This window comes from Calonectris borealis, chromosome 22 (genome assembly GCF_964195595.1).
Source record: "Calonectris borealis chromosome 22, bCalBor7.hap1.2, whole genome shotgun sequence".
NCBI classification, from domain to species: Eukaryota; Metazoa; Chordata; class Aves; order Procellariiformes; family Procellariidae; genus Calonectris; species Calonectris borealis.
The window spans coordinates 4,347,496-4,367,824 of NC_134333.1; the positions used below are offsets into that span (position 1 = coordinate 4,347,496).

The following is a 20,329-nucleotide window of genomic DNA, read 5'->3' on the forward strand; positions in this document are numbered from 1 at the left end:
GATTTTTTCTTGTTTCTCATTATTCTACTCTGTGGTTAATTGTCAATAAACTAAATTAATTTCCCCAAGTTGACTCTATTTTACCTGTGATGGTAATTGCTGAGTGATCTCCCTGTCCTTATTTCGACCCATGAGCCTTTCATCATATTTCCTCCCCTTGTCCAGTTGAGAAGAGGGAGTGATAGAATGGCTTGGTGGGCACCTGGCAGCCAGCCAAGGTCAACTCATCACAACCTCAAAAGATCATCTGGTCCAATCTTTCATGGGAAAGGGAGCCTAGGTGACATTATCCACCACCTTGTCCAATCGCACCTTGAAAACCTCCAGCAATGGGGACTCTACCACGTCCCAGGGGAAGTTGTTCCAATGAATGATTGTTCTTCCTGTAAAAAATGTATTTCTTCTGTTGAGATGAAACCTCTCCCGGTGCAACTTGTACTCATTGGCCCTTGTCTTCTCCATGTGGCTCCTTGGGATGAGGGAGCCTCCATCCTCTTTGTAGCCACCCTTTAAGTACTGGAATATTGTGATGAGGTCCCCCTCAAGCCTTGTGTTCTCCAGGGAGAAAACACCTAACTCATTCAGTCTTTCCTCATAGGACAGGTTCTCCAGCCCTTTGGTCATCTTTGACATGTACAAGGTGGTGGCAGTAGGCGGCAGATCAGGATCAGCGGAGGCTGAGTCGGGGGACTCAGATCCCAGTAGTGGCAGCCTCCACCAGCAGCACATCAGCGACCAGATGTTCCTAGGTGATTTAGGGTGATCCACCTGATCATCCCAGAGCAAGCACAGTTTTCCTGAGCAAGTCTGAAATAGATGTACAAGAGAAGAGGAGGAGTAACCATATCAACCATGTTTTGTATGTTACAAAAACATACAGCTCACGCTCAACAATATTTATAGAGGACTGCACAGTCAATCAACTTAATCTTAGAAGCACAACAAAGTGCAACATTAGCAATATTCTACCATATAAAGAACAGAGATTCAGACAGATGATTGGATATTTTTGAGGAAAAATCTCATCCTCTCACACAGGAAGATGTTCCAGATGATTACTACAAGCATGGCCCCTATTACAAGCACATGTACTGGTTTGTTCGGACGCTTTTCAGTGCTGCACAGCTGACAGCTGAATATGCAATTTGGTTTATTTGGAAAGGCCTTTAACTGTAAGAGGATAGTCCTAGGAGCTATAATGCTGGCTTCTAAAGTAGGGATGATCAGGCTGTGGGGAATGCGGATTATTGCCAAACATTGAAGGACTTATTGAAGGACCATAAACGCAGTAATAGCCAGGAAGAAAGGGGAACATGACTGTGCCAGCCAGCAGGCAACACACATGATTTTGCTGGTGACAAGGAAAGTCGTCATCATTTTTGACACAATGGTGGTGGTGTACCAGATCTCCCCAAAGGAAACCTGATGAGGAAGAAGAAATGCAGCAAGGTCTACAGGTGCTGATTGCTCCACAGAGTGACAATGAAGAGGTCATTCCCTACCAGGGTTAGAAGATACATGGAGAACATAATGGCACATGGGTCCATGTGCCCACCTAGGCAGGTCAGGAAGCCCAGGGAAATGAGATCAGTTACAGGTGTCTTGTTCTCCTTTGCCATGGCTCTAAAAATTACAGAAGAGATTATCTCAAAGTGAAAAAAAATTCTGCCTGAAGGAAGGCCTTAACTAACAAAAATTTTGACTGGAGATTGAAAATAATCACCTGCGTGATCATCTGCACTAAGCCAATTCTGTCCCCAGAATGCGTTCTCTTAAAACAAAAGTGAACATATATGGAATTTAAGGATGCTATAAAAATAACAAAAAGTGAGGTGGTTTTTTTTTCCAGTTCAGCTATTCCTGACCTGCAGCTCTTGACAGTTTGAAGAAGATAATGAGAATTTTTTTGGAAGTGTGGTCCTTTTTGACTCTGAGCCATGCTATTGTCCTTTGTGTGATTTTATTCTTTCCAAGAATAATTGCAATTTCCTAATTCTCAGAAAGGTGTCAAATGGGAATCTTGTCCATGTTCTCTCCTGGCTGTGTTCCTGGTCCTGTCCTCCACCTTATTATTTCTTGCTCATGTTTATGTTCCTCGAGGGCATCATATTGTCCTGTTTGGAGTAGCTTTGTCAGGTCCTTTAGTGGGTTCGACCTTGGTTGGCTCCCAGATGCCCATCCACTCTTTCTCAATCCCCCTCCTCAACAAAACGGGAGGAGGAAATAAGGTGAAAAAACTCATAGGTCAAGATAAAGACAGGGAGATAAAATACCAGTTAGCCTCATGGCAAACCAGAGTCAACTTGGGGAAGATTAATGTAAATTATTACCAATTAAAAATAGAATAGGATGGTGAGAAACAAAGACAAAAAAAACCCACCCTAAAACGAGTTTTAAGTATTTAGGTATGCTTTTCAATGATCCTTGACAATTTCTTTGACCTTCACCCTCAGCTAGGGTAGTGATTTAAACACTTTTCACCCTCAGGCAGTCACCATCTCCTAGGTGCAGAGGAAGAACTCCTTAAGGCACCGCTGGGCTTGAAATAAGGGCTCAGGCAGGCAGGGTCCCATGCACCAGGCAATGCCCCCCTCACTCTCCTCCTGCCTGCAGTTCCAGGCAGATTCACTGTCCATACTCATCATCCAGGCAGTGGGCACCTTCTTGCTGTGCCCAGAGACCAAGGCCTCACTTCATCCTCTCTGAGACCCACAAGCAGTGGCACTGGGTGATTCACCAGTGCCAGGGCAACTCCATCTTCTCACCCTGCCTGGGACACCAGAGCCTTGTTTCAGGGGGAATCTGTCCTCCAACAGACCTCACATACTGACAGGATCTGCAGCAAAATAATGGAGGGCAGATCAGTGTCACCAAGATAGGAAACCTCTCCCCATGCTAAGCTTTGCTGGCCAAGTGCTAGGCCGGGTGGAAGAAAGGCACAGCACCTAAGTGTGTACTCAGGCCCCCAGGAGCCATCCAAGATGACAGGGAATTGGAAGTGGGATGTAATGTTCTCATAGAGGCTCCTTGAGTCCCTTGCGCCGCTGGAGGTGTCCTGGTTCCAGCACACGAGGACCAGGCACTACAGGCTGTTCTCTGGATGCTCTTGGCAACGGGAAAGCTCGGAGCTGCGACACAGCATAGCTCCCATCTGCGGGCACTCTGGCAGGAGGTGACAGGCATTTTTGCATAGTGGGATCCACACTGAGCTGAAGTGCGTGCTGAGACCAATGCTCCTGTTTGTGTGTGTGTCCTGGTTTTGGCTGGGATAGAGTTAATTTTCTTCCTAGTAGCTGGCATATGCTGTGTTTTGGGTTTAGTGTGAGAAGAATGTTGGTAACACTGATGTTTTAATTGTTGCTAAGTAGTGTTTACTCTAGTCAAGGACTTTTCAGCTCCTCATGCCCTGCCAGGGGCACAAGAAGCTGAGAAGGGGCACAGCTAACCCAAACTGACCAAAGGGATATTCCGTACCATATGATGTCATGCTTAGTATATAAACTGGAGGGAGTTGGCCAGGGGGCAACAATTGCTGCTAGGGGACTGGCTGGACATTGGTCAGACGTTGGTGAGCAGTTGCATCATTTGTTTTTCTTGGGTTTTGTTCTCTCTCTCTCTTACTGTTTTCCTCTTCATTACAATATTATTGTTGTTGTTGTTGTTGTTGTTGTTGTTGTTGTTGTTGTTGTTATCTCAACCCACAAGTTTTCTTACTTCTGCCCTTCTGATTCTCTCTGCCATCCCACCAGAGGGCGGAGGGTGAGCGAGCAGCTGTGTGGTGCTTAGTTGCCGACTGGGGTTAAACCACAGCAGTGTCAGAAAGTCAGAAAACCACCTCCCCTCCCAGCCCCAAGAGCAGAGTTTCTGGATATGATTCAGTGGGGAAAGTGAAGGAAGAAGTGAGGAACAGAAAATATTTGTTCTTATCTTGCCTGAAACACTCCCTCTCTAGTTCTGCCTGCAGTGAATCATTTTTTGTCCCTCAGTCAACAGCCCACTGAAGCTCTTCATGGAGGACAGCCTAGGGATGATCCTGCAGATGACCAGAAGAATCATCCCCTGAGCTCTCCACAGACACAACATGCATCCAGCTTTCCAGCTGTAAGTGTAGACAAGGAAGCACAGAAGATGTGAGCACGTTAACTGAGCAGGTTAATGCAGAACTTCTGTCTGCACTTCTCAGTGACCATCCATCTTTCTGTCCCTCTCAGGCATAAGACATCTCTTTTCTTCACTTGCCTCATTCTCTTTGCCTCCTTCTGGTTCTTCCTGTTCTGTCTCTCCTTCTCACATACCACAATTTGATACAGGCTAAGCTCTGCCTGTCACTCCAGAAGGCTTCGCTGCTAACACATACACTTTTACACCCTCAGAAAGGAAAACTCAGCTAAAACTTCTTTGTAGATACCACGGTTGGTTTTGTCAGCTTCCAACACAGCTACTTTCCAAAGCCAGCTCTTTGCTGCACCAAATGGACTTAGCATGACAGTGCACAGATGTACAAGCTCATTCCTAGAAATGTAGTGAACAGCTGTTTTCTGTCAGGAAATTTGGGCACAGGGATTCCCCCCAGCAAAGCAATGGTGATTCCCCTGAAATGGACGAGAGATATGAAAAGCAATGGAACAGCCTGGGGCATGGGTGGGAATCCAGTTGAACAGAAAATCTTTCCCAGTCTCTGGCTGATGGGGTCTTTTTCACATGCTGAGGATATGGCTGATGCCCAGGTGCACATCTAGGAAGGGATTTTCCTTCTTCTGGCTATTCTGGCTAGGAGATAAAGCCACAAGAGCAGTCACGTCTCACAACAAGGGCTCCCTTCTACAACAGTGTTCTTCAGAGGAGGCTGAGGGAAGAATTAGAGCAGGACAAGCCAGTCAGATACATCAATACTCATTCCCATGCCGCAGCTAATTTCAGCTCAGGGGGTTTGATGGAGGCTGGTGTGGTTCATGTGGCATCCCTCATGTGGCATCTCCCCCAAGTCCAGGCAATCCTTGAACCTGACAGTTTTATTGGACTATTTCGCTCTTTTCCCAAGACCTCAGACAGAAAAGTCACACCAGCATGCTGTTAATGACATTTGTCTTTGCTGCACAGGCTGGGGTGGCAGAGATCCAGCCTCACCACAACCCCAGCATGCCACTGCTGGACAAGCTGAGGTCTACAAGCAAACAGTGCTGGGGAGGGAAACACTCCACAGGGAACACACACCCCTCCCCTCTTTCTCTGTGATGCTGCAAGCTGTGGGTACCAATGTGGGCTCAGTGGAGAGACAGGTGGTGCTGTCCTGCAGCTTGGCATCCCACACATGGAAAAACACCTGGGAGTTCTCCACAGACAGCCCAGAGGAGAATCTCTCTGAATCTGCCCAAGATTATCCACCCACAGCAGCATCTGAGAGGCCTGGGTCAGCAACTCCTCTTGCGCCAATCCTTGCTAGCCTGAAAGACACATCTCACCAAAGGCTGCAAGTCCCACCAGGATTGCCAGAAAAAACAGGACTATGTCATGCTTTCCCTTTCACGGGTTACCCACCAAGTTCCAAGAAAGAGGGAGTTGGTGCTTGCAGTCTCACATCTTGTCCTTCCTCTGCTGCCTCAAAGCAGCTTCCAGACCTCACTGTGGGCAGTGGAGAAAATCTCTTTAACTGCTGCTCCAGACAGACCTCCTTATATCCCCACACTGCTGACCCAGGGAGGCTCTCTAGAGAGGTGATAGACTGGTGCTCATCCCAAGGAAAGGAATCAAGTTGCAATCTTTGCTATGCCATGGGTTTCCTAGGGCCAGGGCCAGGTTTTTCAGTACTTGGAGATTCTTACTTGAGCAGTGAGGCAGCAGCTGGGCTTTTCACAGCCCTCTAAGTCAGAAGGTGTTTGAGCATCCTCTCAGGCAGACATATTTATTGTAGAACTGCTGCCTCCGAACTCCAGGTCACATTATCAAAGGGTCACAGAGGGGGGACGGAAGAGTGGTGGGAGTGGGGCACTCGGCAGGATTGTGGCCCATGGAGGCAGAGGGTTGAGGGTGGGACAGAAGTGGGATGGGACAGGGAGCACGGGGCTGCTGAGCCATGGTCCCCCTGCACTGCCAGGCACAGGCAGGATTGGGATGAGTTGCCATCCTGGAGGCACCTGGCACTCCTGGATTGCAGGAACAGGTGCTGCTGCCCTGGGACATGACACCCCAAAACCACATATTGACCCTCCACCCCAGAGCCCCACATGCTGATGCTGCCCTTGGAGCCGGTATCGCTGGCCAAGTGGCCCATGAAAGGCTGGCAGCAGCCCCAGAAACAGAGTCTGGGAGCACGGAGCAAGCAGGAGCCACAGCTCAGCCCTGGGGCCTGAAGGCAGTGCCACCAGAGGGACCAGCAGGAGCTGAGCTGCCTGGAGCAACACTGGGTGTATGGGAGTGTGGGCAGGGGTTGCCCCCAGCACAGGCACTTTGGCCATGGGGAGCCCAGTGCCCTGAAAGTAGCCAAAGTGGAGTGGGGATGACAGCGACAGGGCATGGCAGGAAGTTTTTGAAGTGAAGTGCTTTCTATTTTTACAGTACGGTTATTTTCTCAAAATGTCTCATTGGAAAATTGGACATTTAAAAATACATCTGGAAGTAAAGGACACTGGGTTCTGCTGGATGCTATCATCCATCAATAGAAAAGGAAAAGTAAGCTATCAGATGAAGTCTCCAGGGGATGCAATGGCGGTGTCGACTGTCAGGCAAAAACACAGGAAGAACCAAGTGCTGAAGGGCAGTTCTCGGGGCAAGGAGGGCGAGCAGGGGAGGAGGTTGTCGGAGCAGGGGAGGTAGAACAAGTAAAGGGGGAGAAACTGAACATATAAGAGGAGAAATCAGTGCTGCTGGGAGAGATGTGGTCTGGGAGGGAAACAGCACCCTTCTGGAGTCTGATGGTTCCTTCCTCCCTCTCAAACACAAGAACAAACCCAGCCCTCATTCCCAGCACTTTCTGAGACAGCTTCTCTCCCCAGCTTGCGTCATGACTCACAAGTCCATGATCCTCCCTCCTCTTCCTCAGTCCACATGAGGTATCTCATGTAGAGGGAAAATACCTACTGACCCTGGCCCAGCCCCCTCCCGCAAGACAACCTTCTGAGGTCAGCTTTCATCTCCTGATTCTTCAGTGTGAACATGAGGAAATTCAACAGAGGCATCTTCGTGGTGCAGAAGTCAGCAGCCAACTCTGTCCTCAGGGACATGAGACCATGGGCATGTAATAGCCAGCCACACAGGCCTAAGATGAGAGGTCAGGGGAGTGAGGCATGGACACTACCTGCACACAGGGAGGGAACTCCTTTTAGGGGCCCTGTGTCAGGATGACAGGGATTTCTACTCACCAGCACGTGCCTTTGCAGGTGGACATCAGCTCTTTGGCCACATTCAGAGCCAATGGAAGGGCATGTAGCTCTGATAACCAGAGCTCAGTACATTTTCCAATTTTCAGATGGCATTTTCTGGTGAGTCTTCAGAACTTTTTCCAACTTACAGAACAAGCCAAACCATATACCCACAGCTGAGTAGCAATACAATCCAATATACCACACTACTGCCACCACTGGCCTTCAGAGCTCAGAAAGTGCTAGAAGAGCTAAACTTCCATTGGCAAGTGGGGGAAAGAAACCTGACTTCTTAGAAGAAAGACTGAGTTCAGCTGTCGTCAACTGGACTGGTTTGACTTCATACAAATCGCACTTGCAGTTTCACAAATTAAGCAGTGAAACAATGAGGTCACTGGGAGGGGACTGATGGACTGTGAGCACTGTACCCTGACGTGGTGACAGTGCAACCTGGATCACCATGACATTCTAATTGGAGAGTCAACTTCTTAAAGGAATTTCAATCCCAGAAAGGACTTGGATCCAACAGTTCTTAGATTTCAGTAAGTAAGAGCTTAATTTCTCAGAAACACATTCTTGAATGAAATTACTGCTTCTCTAGCCTTACAAGACAGAATACTTCATATTAAGTTAAGATTTTAAGTTGGGGGGGTGGGTCAATAAACTAATATCAAGGGACTATCACCATAGAGTCTTGCACAGTCATAGACAATGCCTATTCTGTTTTCTGAGCCTACACCAAATGCCAGGAATTGAAATGGATATGTTTCCACAGGAGACAACACAATGCTATAATCATACAATGCTAGAATCATAGAACAGTTTGGGTTGGAAAAGATGCTTATTGTAGTTAGTGTTTGGGTCCCTATCTCAATCATGGTGACCTCACATGTGGTTTGGGTCTCTGTCTCAACCATCGTGTTCTCAGACATAGTTTGGATTCCTGGCTCAATCATGGCATTCTCAGAGGTGGTTTGGGTCTCTGTCTTAACCACAGTCCTCTGATAGAACTGAATCGTGGCTTGATAGGCACAGATCAAGCCCCAATACGGTGCTGAAAGCTGCTGGTTTTCACTGAGGTAAGCAAGGCACACTTCTATCAGATGGTGTGTCAATTTACCAGGATTGCTAATCTGTTCAAGTGTAAAATCCCAGGTTATGGGAGGTGATAACCACCCTAGGCACTTGCCCAAATCCTTCCACACACCCTGTCACCCAGGGACTAGCCACCTCAGGGCATGTTTCACTGTTGCCTCACCCAAAAGTTGTCTCCTCTTACACCTGTCTAAGATGACACCGGATTTCACAAACCTAACAATAAGCCAACAGTGTTAATTAGTACAGTTGTTAATTAAAGAGCTCACGTAAGGGTGAACCTTGGGAGCCTGCAAAACAAAACAATCCACATCAGTCCCAGATGGGAAGAGGAAGTTGTATTCCCTCATCCCCTCCACTAGATAGCTCCCACAGCACAGTAAGGGCCCCAATGCCAGGGCAAAGCGCATAGCCCTTGGTTCTATTAACATGTTCCCAAGCTCAGCCAAATAAAGAGATAAGCAGTGCAGCAAGGAAACTTCCTGACCTGCACAGAAGCCTGCCAATTAATAACTACTACAGCTATAGCATGCTCAATTCAAAACTGCCATTGTTTCAAGGCCCACATTGAGCACCAAAAAGACGAGTTGACTTTGTCTGGCCACCAAGCTGTTCTCTCAGTCCGCTTCCTCAAGTGGGACAGGACGAGAAAATAAGATGATAAACTCGTGGGTCAAGATAAAGGCGGTTTAATGAAGAAAAGCAAAGGTTGCACAGAGAAGCAAAGCAAAGGAAAAAGATTTATTCACTACTTCCCATCAGCAGGCGATGTCCAGCCACTCCTGGAAAGCAGAGTTTGTGTAGTGGTTGCTTCAGAAGATAAATGCCTTAATAACAAACGCCACCCTAAATCCTCCTCCTTTCTCTTGCATTTTATTGCTGAGCATGACGTCATATGGTATGGAATATCCTTTTGGTCAGTCTGGGTCTGCTCTTCTGGCTATGTCCCCTCCCAACCTCTTGCCCACACCCATCCTACTGGCCTTTTGGAGAGGGAGTTGGAGAGACAGCTTTGCTGCTGTGCAAGCACTGCTCAGCAGTAGTCAAAACATCAGTGTGTTATCAGCACCATTCTAGCTACAAATACGAAGCACAGCACTATGAGGGCTAATATGGGGAAAGTTAACTCCATCCCAGAGAGACCCAGTACCTGTGTGCTCACATGTGAGTAAATGTTCGTATTTGTGCAGTCACATTGTATGTGTTTTCACATACATATGTGTGTGAGATGTGCACACATATCTGTGTACACATGCTTGTAACAATACATACGTGTGTCTAAATAACCATGCATTTATGTGCACCCTTTTTGTGTGCATGTGAGCATGTTTTTACACGAACCTGTGTGTATGTCGTTGTGAAATTACTTCCATTTGCTTGTGATGTCAATAGGTGAGATCACGATGAAAACAAGGGGTCCAACTGAAACCTTCAGAACCTGCTGCTCTGTGGTGCTCATGGACAGAGCAGTAGAGAGTGCCATGAGCAGCACATTCCCTCGTGATGAGGGACACACAAGAACACACAAATACACATGATCATGCAGATCTGCATGGAGTCATGTACAACTTTGTGCACCCACATGCATTCACAGAGATCCACGTGCACAAATGTCCACACAAGCAAACACACATGCATCCACACAAGTTAACTGTGGACGCAAGTGAGGACGTGCTGGATCCCACCCCAACAGGGAAGGTCTGGAGCACCTCGGGGTAGCATAAAGTTCCAGACACATCAATACTGTATGCTGAGAACTCCCAGAGACTTTCCAGAATGGGCAGGAGGCCAAACGGGCTAGTAATATTCTTAAATTAGATCCCAGCAACACAGCCCACTCACCTGAGGAAGTGACAACAACTGCCTGTCTGGCAAGTTGGAAGGGAGCAAGCTGGGAGGGAGCAAGCTGAGAGGGAGGGAGGGAGGAAGAAACAAGGGTGCAACATGCCCTGTCACACAGAAGCCTTAGAGTGTCCAGCTGAGGATTGCACGGGTGCAAGTAGCTGGGCCCAGGCCAACATCACCTGCTTACATGGGACCTTTCTGGCACTTGGTCCACACCTTCTGCCTGTATGAACACACTCCTGTCCTTGAAATCCTTGTGCCTGTCATTCCAGCACACCTTGGAGGCTGTGGCCTCTCCAGCTTCTGCAGCCTCCTAAACCTGCTAGTAAAGGCTCTGGCATATGGTGACCCTTCACCATTCCCAGAGGAAAGGTGGAGCGGGACATGCTGAGTAGGCCCCTTTCAGGACCTGTACCCTGGAGCTAAGGAAGGTTTCTCCAGAGACAATGGCCATGAGGGTCTGACTGACTTGCTTTGTCTCTCGCGAGAAATGTCCTCGCAGCCTCAGAACATGTCCTGCGGATGCGGACCCTGACCAGTGTTGGACTCTGGTGAGGACCCTGAGGCCTACAGGAGGCCTTTAGAGGGCAGCATCCCCACAGGCTCTTGGGGAAGGATGTTCCTCTTGCTCTGCATCAAGTTGTGCTGGGGAGGTGGCTCTCACAGAAGATGATCTTTAAGCATGGCACATTTTCCTGTATAGTGGGAGAGGAAAGGGAGAGAGTTGCATTGCAGGAAGAGAGGATGGGGTGTTGCCTACATGTCCCAAGGGCAGCCAGAAGTTTTCCAAATTATTGTTTTCACCAGCAGAAGACATTAGAGGATGTAATCTACCTGAGGAAGGGGAGCTCCCGAACTCTTTGCAGGAAATTGTTGGGCATGCTGACATGCAGCCACCCAAAGTCCTGCTCAAGGATCCCTGCAGCAGGGACTAAACACATGCTTTGACCCACCACACCTTTCAGTCCCTCACAAACAAAACTGAAGGGGGAAGAAAGGAAAACCTGCTGAGAGGGGAGGTAACTACATTAAGACAGACGTGAAATGACACACTGATAATGCTGATAAAAAATTTCCACCTGCTAATTAGCAATTTTTTGCATGTTCAAGAGCATGTATTTGTCAGTAATTAATGCTGGAAGTAACTTCATCAGCTCAATTTCATTTCTATTTCCTCACCTCAGCATTTGCAGCTTGTGACAAGTCGGGCTTGTCCCAGATTCACAACCCACTGCTGCAGCACGACTTCCTGCACAGGAGCTCTGGCTGGTTCCAGACCCCTACCTCTTTCTTTAAGGAGTTAACAGTCACCAGGGAGTTGCAGGGTTTCATGGACTCATTTCTTTGGGGTTTTTTTTTCTGCAAACTGGAGGAACACTTGAGTCTTTGTCAAGAGGAGCTGTTCTACATGTCTTAGGTTTTTCCTTATATGTAAATGTGGTCTGGCTGAATATCTGGAACTGACTTGGCAGCTTCAACTCCAATGCAATTTCTTTCTTTCCTTCAGGAGGTAACTACCAGGTAGTTAAAACAGGTAAAAACCTGTCAAAACACCTCAGTTAGGCGCAGCCAGGCAGGTCTGACCAGTGCCTCTTTTCGCTTTGTAACAGTGGGCATTCAGCAACTTGCTAACAGTGCCCGGAGGGGCTGGGAGCTGGCCCTAGAACTCCTGGTTCCCAGCAGGGTTTTCTCTACTGTTCCTAGCAAGGGCAGAAGAGCAGGCCAATGCTGTCCCAGCCAGATAACCAGCGTGAGTCCTCTCTCCCCAGCCAGCACAAAGTCCATGGCCCACACTTTGGAGCATGGGTGGCTGCACCAGCATAGGAGCAAATCCAGCTAATCCTGGGAGAACTGATAAGATGGCACTTGGAGCCTTCCCTCCTCTCTCCAACCACACACTCTGAGTTCTCCACACAAGATTTTGAACAAAGGCAAAGAGACACCATGGGCTTGTGTTATTAGCTCTTCCCAGTGAGCCCAGGGGATGATACACCTTGCAAGGACATAGTCAGTTAAGCAATTCAGAAATGAATGCACTCTGAAATTACCATGTACATGATGAGTTGCTATAGGAGCCTGACATTTTGTAACAGGAAATGTTTGTCAGAGCTCTGTAAAGTCATCTTTACTCTCATCTACCACCTGTTCCTTAAGCAAAGCGGAATCAGACCTTCATCTGGGATAAACTGGTTACCACAATTTACAACAGTGGGGGTATTTTGGCCCTCTGATGCCAACAGAGACAATGAATTTACCCTGCCCCTGCTGGGACCCCCTGCTTTTGTCTAGGCAGTCATTTTCTGTAGGCATGACAAAGATGTGCCAAAGCAGAATAAGACATTGCTTTCTATAGAATTGCAAACTGAAGAAAGTCTACATTCCTGTGTTATCAACATTCTCTTCATACTAAATCCAAAACACAGCACTAGGAAGAAATTTAACCCTATCCCAGCCAAAACCAGGACACTGGTGGAGGAGGAAACTGCACATTGTGGATCCAGCTCTGTTGTTTGATCCCACGTCTGGGCAAAGTCTAGAAGCCCACAGTCTAGAGAACACTGGACGACTGCAGTTTGGACTCCTGGGTTTTCAGTAGGGAGGGATGGCTGTTGAGCTCCATTTCAAAGGGTTGGACTTGAGGGTCCACGTCTGGAGGAAAGGTGTAGCCTGGTGGTTAGAGCAAGTGGTGCTGGGAGTCACAATGCCTTGGTCAAATTCTCAAGTCTCACAAGGAAAGGTGAGGTCTGCTGTGCATAGAACCCCACACCACCATTCCTCTCTGCTTTTCTGAAGTGTGTGATCCAATATTTAGAGAAGCACAGCTCAAAAGTGAAGACTTCTATGTCGCCTTCCCTTATTCAGGGACAAGCAAGCAGTGCCTTACAACAAGAAAAGGACAGACGTTCAGGCCCAGGAACAGTCCCATGGGAAGACTGAATCCCTTATTTAGTGTGGAAAAAATCACCTCTCATCAATTACTCCACAGGCAAAGCACAGGCCCCTAACACTTTCAAAGATCATCCAGTTACTCCAGCACAACTGTAACCTAACACAGAACATTTCTGCCTCTCAGGGGCAAGCAGGTCATTAACCGCAAAACCCACAGTACATCAAGAAACGAAAAGGCTCCTGACCCCATAGGAAATGATGTCTCCTGAGTCAAGCCTTAGGGGAAGAAATCTTCTAGTGACCAGCATCTCCCTTCCTGCCCTGGGATCTGGACAGAGGGAACAAGTGACCAGCAATTTTGTCTGCTCTTAGGGAGGCATTGTGGAAGATGAGCCATCCATGGCAGGAGGTAACACAAGAAAGCTTGCCTATGGCCATGTGGAAGCAACAATGTTTTTCCAGCTCCAGCCCCAACTGTGATCAAAGAGACACAAAAGGCATGAGCATGTTGACTGAGCTCGTCTTCTATCTGCAATTCTCAGTGACTGTTCAGTCTAGGCAAAGTTTTCCTCTAAAAACTCACGCAATTGAAGTGATTGCATTTGTTTTACATGAAGTTATGAACATAAAGAGACAGGGAAAGTTTTGTCCCATGAACAGAACCAGAATCAGATGTACAAGAGACAGAAAAATGTATTCTAGCATTAGCTAGTAGTGCCCACATATTGTGACATATTCACTATTTGGTCTCTCAAACGCCCTTTTCTCATGAAACCCCGAACCTTCTCTTACACGTCTTTGGGTTTTTACTAGGCATGAGCAGAAGGAAAATCATTCTCCTATTGGGACCGAGACCACAATTTTCTAACCCTGTTTTTGTGTGCAAATAAAGCTACTCATTCACCTTCTAGCTTCCCACAGACACAGACTATCTCTCTTCTCCAGGTCCCTCATTGTCTTTGCCTCCCTCTGATTCTCTTTCTCCTGTCTCTCCTTCTGGCCCAACTCACTCCCACCTTGGCACAAAGACTGAGCTTTGTGCGTGTCACCTCAGAAGACGTCACTGCAAACACCTGCATGTTTACTCCTACAGGAAAGAAAATCCAGCTAATTACTCCTTTTGGGCACCACGGCTGTTTTTGTCACCTTCCACTACAGCTGCTCTCCAGGGCCACCAAAGAGAAATTACCAAAAGCACTGTGCACAGAGGAAAAATCTAGTCCACAGATATGGGAATCTTCCAGGACTTCATGAACAGAGGGGCTCCACTTCCTGCCACACTGGTGATTCTCTAGTATTGGAGAAGAGATTTTACAAGGAGTAGAACAGCTCACAGTGGTGGAGGCAGTGCAGGGTGTGAGAAGGGGAGATTAAACAGAGTACCTTCTCCTTTGTGTAGCTGATGCATGATGCTAACAGTCTTGATCTGTCTTTTCTGCTCAGCTGGCCTTCTGCTCCTGGCAAAGAGGCTTTCTTTCCGCTGGCCTTTCTGACATCCAGACATGATGACATTCTGTCTGAAAGTCATCAATCATTTCCTCTGTTAGGAAGACTCCTGCCTTGCCCTCTCCTGCACTGACACACAGTGCTCTGTCTATCTATCTCACTTGCATTGCAGTCTGGTACAGCTCCACCATGTTCCTTTATATAAAGCTGTCAGTGCAGAACTTCCTGGACTTACACATATTTGTCAACACCTTTAACACTATTTTAACTCTTTTTTTTGAAACCCTTCATTTACAAACTCAGAAACAGGAAAGTGAAGCAAAAACTCTGGGGAGGACTTCCCAGAAGAAGTAAAGTAGCTTTTCATAGTGCCTCAGTGTGAGCAAACATAATTATTCCCTCCTAACTTCTGCCCCGCAAAAGTTCCTCAAAACAGTGTAAATTCATCTGGGCATCAATGTTGGAGAGAAAGCACCAAGTCCACAGCAAGCTCCTCTTGTCCACCTTACAGCTATATTATGTCAAGTTAAACCTTAATCCTGATGCTCCCATATCCCTTTGGTCATTATAGGATGAATGTACAATGCCTCCACTTGTGACTAATCAAAGAAACCCTACCATGGAAGAAGGCTCAGAGAAAATAGGCAAGGGTGATGTGCTCCTGAAGCTCAGAAGAGAAAGTAGGAAGTGACAATAGCACTGAAGGAAACTGAACTTCTCTCAACACAAAGGGGACCATAAGGTGACCTTCGTTTTAGGTAAAGTGCTACATCAGTTGAGTCGGTTGGCTGATTAGGTAAATGGCCTTCCCTAAAACAATGAATAGAAAGTAGTATCTGTCTGAACCAGCCAGCATGGGGGAAGTGTATATGTAGCTCAGCCCAACACACAGTATAAAAACTGAACAACCAAACAAATGAACTTTGAAGAGAGCAATGAACTTGAACTGGCTTCAACCCATATATTTGTTCCCTGCATCTGGGATGCCCAGCATCATGATGGTGAGTGTATAGGTACTCGTAAAGGGAATCACATTTGTATTGTAATCCAATTGTATATTGCAATTGATATATTGTGCTTATGTTGTGATTTCAGTACATTGCTGTATCACTTTGCTAAATCAAAATGCCATGTACATCAAATATCTTCAGATAAGTAAATTTGGTATTAAGCATTAAACCTGCCTTGTGTGGAATTTCTGGAAGAACCTGGTCAGAGAGTATTAGACTATGACAGTAAGTGATGAGAAATCCCACCCAGCTGTCTGCCAGAGCTGGAGATGGTATCTCTTGGAAGTTTGTATTTCAATTTGCTAAGTGTTTAATTTTATAAGGGATTAATGTAAATCTCTGACAGAACTTCCAACAGGTGGCTAATGCTTTACAGAAATGAACACATGTATTTCTTCTTTTAATTTGATACTTTCTAGGAGCATCTGCGCCTCATTCTTGTGGCTATCTCATTGGCTTTTACCCTGATTCAAGATATGTTTGGCTAGTATCTCTACCAGTAACCATTATGCCTCACATAAGCCTGTCAACAAAGTTGACATTTTCCTTCCCTCTCCTTTGTTTCCAAACATATTTATTAACTTATAATTAAAAATACTCGAAATACTATGCTCCATACTAGATGAGTCAGGGCCCTTCCACATGTAAAATGCAGCACCTGTTATTAGCAGTCTATCATTCAACTATCCATTGGTTTGGCTGTAGAAACAGTTCAAGGCATTTGGCAAAGTCACCAAAGAAGGAACTTCTCTCCCCAGATGCAGACATCTGAAATGGTAGATGGGTAACAAGTCATTCTTTACACTCAATGGGAGGAGATTAGCTCTTAGAAAGAGCAGTTGATTTCACCATTCTTAGGAATTTTATTTTGGAACAAGATGAATCATGCTGTCAAAGTTCTTCCCTCGGTACAGGGATGATAAAGGGAATCCAGGTGAGGATCTCAGATGAAGACATCACCATGGCACACAAAAAATAAAAACAGTATAGGTCTTATTTCACCTAACCATAGAGGTCTCCAAGTGAGACACTTGAGTCTGAACTGATTGTCTGCTCCTCCTTTCTAGAAGCAACAGTACTTCTGGAGATGATTCAGGAATGTCCTCTGTACATTGTTCTGGAATGGGAGAAGTCTCTCTCTAAACATACCAATTTTCATGCACATGTGCTGATTCATGCATGTTCTCAATACTCCAGTGCTTCTACATATCAACAGCAATATGGGGCAATTGAACCAAGCCTCCAAGATGAATCCTATCTTCCTGTTCTTGCTTCTTGCAGAGAACATCTGTAAAAGTTGGTCTTACCTTCTCAGCCCCTCTGAAAAACTGAAAGAGGGAGGAGTAATAAAGTAGTCCAGGCTGTCTTAAGTGAACTGGGTAATGCTTACTGGGTAACAGACTCAAATCGATGGATGGGGTCCACCTGAAGTGCTGGGGTCTGCACTGCTGTATTTTCTCTTGGTCCCACATTCAGCACCTCCTTTCCCCAAGCTGGCTCCTGCTCTGGCTCCAAGCTGCCAGGAAGCCAGCTGGGTCACCATGGACAGGGCTCCAGGCACTTGGATATGAGATCCGCAGCTGGGCCTACATACCTGTGCCCAAAGACGTGGCAATGTCCACCCTCATCAGCTCTGCTGTCCTTTACCGTAGCTGTGGAAATGCTTTAGAAAGACCACTGGATTACACCTGCTCTGGGGTGTCTGTAACTGTTTACTTTCCTGGCTGGGATGTTGTTTCATTTTGGAGGTGAATTCTACCTGTTGAGTGCTAAAGCCCTCTTCAGCCATGGAGAGCAACCAAAAGCAAGACCTCAAACATCTAAGGGACCCGAGGCACAGATGAGTGCAGGACACTGAGGGCTGCAGACAATTCCACATCAATTCAATCAGTAGTCCTCTGACATAAACTGGGATATGCAAGGCCCTGCTTAGGGCTGGCAGTGAGGACCCAGGACCTCTAGGAGAGGCAGGTTGACCTGGACCAGCAGTGGAATGTCAGTGGGGTACCCTAGGCCCTCTCAAGTGAACTGGATATCCTTCCTGAGACACAGGCCCAAATCCATAGAGTTGGATCCATATGGAAAGTCAGCACCCTCCAGCTGAGCATCCATATGCAGCGCTGCAGTGGCATTGCCTGAACACAGGACCCTGGAAGCAGTTCTGTTGCCCATGGGCTGTTTGAGGCATCCATATGGGGCAGAGAGCTATGACACAAGGGTTAGAGGCAACCCTGCCCCTCTTGGAGTGGCAGTGGAAGGCCAAAGAGACCCACTAGCAGTGGAAATGCTCTAGAGCGCAGGTGACAGGCTCCCTCTTTCAGCCACTACTGACCAGATGAGGACCACACATTTGGAGTCCAGATGTTGGCATCTCCATGTTCATGCTTACAGTTCAGAGTGTGACTCCCAGCAGAAACTCACCCTTTCTTTGAGATTCATCTCACCCATCCTGAAGAGCCAGGGCACAAAAGTCCATTTGCACTGGCTGTCCTTTCTTGCCTTGCCAGCCAGTGGAGGGCTAAACCAGTCAAGGCACTGTGGACTTCTCATTTTGAAAAGATGATTCAAAGCTATAGGGACATATGGGCAGCTCAGCTCACTTCAGCCCTGATGGGTCTAGCCCCTAAGCACCAAAGTTGGGGTGGCCTCTCTCCTCTGAGGACAGAGCCTGGCACCCCCAAAGGTGACTTATCCCATCCCACCTTGCAGGTCACCATGGACTGGAGAAAATGCCTGCTGCTTGTTTCTTTGTCTCCCCACTGAGCATTGGTAGACATGGGAAATATGACTGTCATGAGCCACAGCTGCCTGATTCTGAGGAAGTTATTTCCAATGTAGTCTTCTGCAGGGGGACATCTGAATCCCCTTCCTGTCTGAATTCGCCCCCCTTGTCTTTGCTGCAGTGTTTACAGAAGCCATTGCTTATTATTCTGCCTCAGTTTTGTTCTTCCTCAGAGCAGGCTGAATTGGCACAGAGATGGGGGGAGGGGTAGCCCTTGCTGGAGTTGTTGACACACTTTCCACCAGCTCAGAACTTCCTTCCCCCAGGGACTAGTTACACAGTGCTCGCTCCCTGCAGTCCCAAGGGGAGAGGAGATGCAGCAAGACCCTTCAGGAGGCTGATTCCTTCTATGAGCAGGTGGAGAGTTTGGAGAGAGAGCACATTCAGGTACTGTTGATGACTCACAGCAGGGACTGCTGGAAGCAGAATACAGGAGTGTGGCAGCCTGTGCGGCAGGAATTGGGGTCTGAAGAGGTAAGAAGTGGACAGGAAGAAATCGAGTGTGAGATCCAGCCCTTGGGTTTTGTTTGGAGGTACCATCACAGATGTCAGTGCTTCATGCTGAGGGTTACAAGTAGGTGCTGCATTTGCACAGGCAAATTTGTTGTTGCTTAGCTCATGGGAGTTTGCATGGTGTCAGTTATACAAGACCTGTGCCTCTCTCTTGTCCTTTCCTGGGTGTCTTCCTTCCTGAGCTCACTCCTTCCTCCAGATACTGCCTCTGTGTCCTTGGCATTGCTGAGCTCTCGGGCAGTGAAGCTGTTACTGCTCAGTTAGAGCTGTGCCGCTGCTGTGTGGGAGCCAGCTTGGAGGCACTCCTGTACCTCAGCTGGGCTGCAGGAAGGATCTGGGCAGGTGTGTGGGCCCAGGGTGCCTGCACATGTAATTTCATCTCTCCCAGTGAAATTCCACTTATCTTTATATGTCTCTCTCTCTTTCACTTTTTTTCTCAAGGATCAGTCTCCCATCTTCAGCTTTCTCACATTAGACCCCATGCTGCTCTCCAAGTATAGCACTGATTTTGGGGCCCTCTCTCCACAGGAGTACCTCACAGAACAGCTCTTCCCAGCCCAGGAGAGGGCTGTCATGGAGTTGGTGTGATTGCCCATTTTGAGGTGCCAGTCCTTCCCAGAAACTGTCTGTTCTGTGTAGGTGATTGCCATGGTTGTCTCCAATTCACTGTAAAGTCATAAGATGGGAAACCCCAGGCACATCAGTGTGTCCCTACCCAATTTTGCAGAAATGCAAGGAGAAGGATTGGGCAGAGGGCTTTGTTTCTCAGCATGGGGCTTTCCTGTGCACATACACAAATGCTTACTAGGTGTTTACCTCCATCACATACTAGATACTGCTTCTGCCCCATCTCAGCTCCCACTCACCATCCCTTTCCCTATCAGAGTAGAGAGCTCCGAGAGCACATCTTAAAGTGTGGAGGTGCAAGTGCTGTGCTGCTGAAGAAAGGCAGCCCAAATGCACTCAGAGACTGCAGCTGAAGGGGAAAAAATATGAAGCACATGATCTTCATTATCTTCTCTGACCTATTTCCTTCCTTCTAGAAGTCTTGCTTCTTCACATTGCCTCATTGATTCAGGTGTCCCTCTCCTCTCCTCTCCTCTCCTCTCCTCTCCTCTCCTCTCCTCTCCTCTCCTCTCCTCTCCTCTCCTCTCCTCTCCTCTCCTCTCCTCTCCTCTCCTCTCCCCTCCCCTCCCCTCCCCTCCCCTCCTCTCCTCTCCTCTCTTTTTTCTTACAGAGAATATGGAAACTCTCAGGTGTGTGTGAACGTCCATGCTTTTTTTAGAAGAAGCTGCCTCCACAACTCCTTTGTGAAACAACACATCACCAAGAGCTTGATCTTACAGCTCTCCTGCCTGGCAAGTGGAAAAAAGAAAGCTCTACAACACAGC

The 20,329-nt window shown here is 47.4% G+C and overlaps 1 pseudogene; it reads left to right on the forward strand.

The window, feature by feature from the left end:
* Positions 1 to 631: 631 nt before the first annotated feature.
* On the forward strand, positions 632 to 1,317 carry LOC142091782 (cyclin-Y-like protein 1 pseudogene; annotated as a pseudogene).
* Positions 1,318 to 20,329: the final 19,012 nt, after the last annotated feature.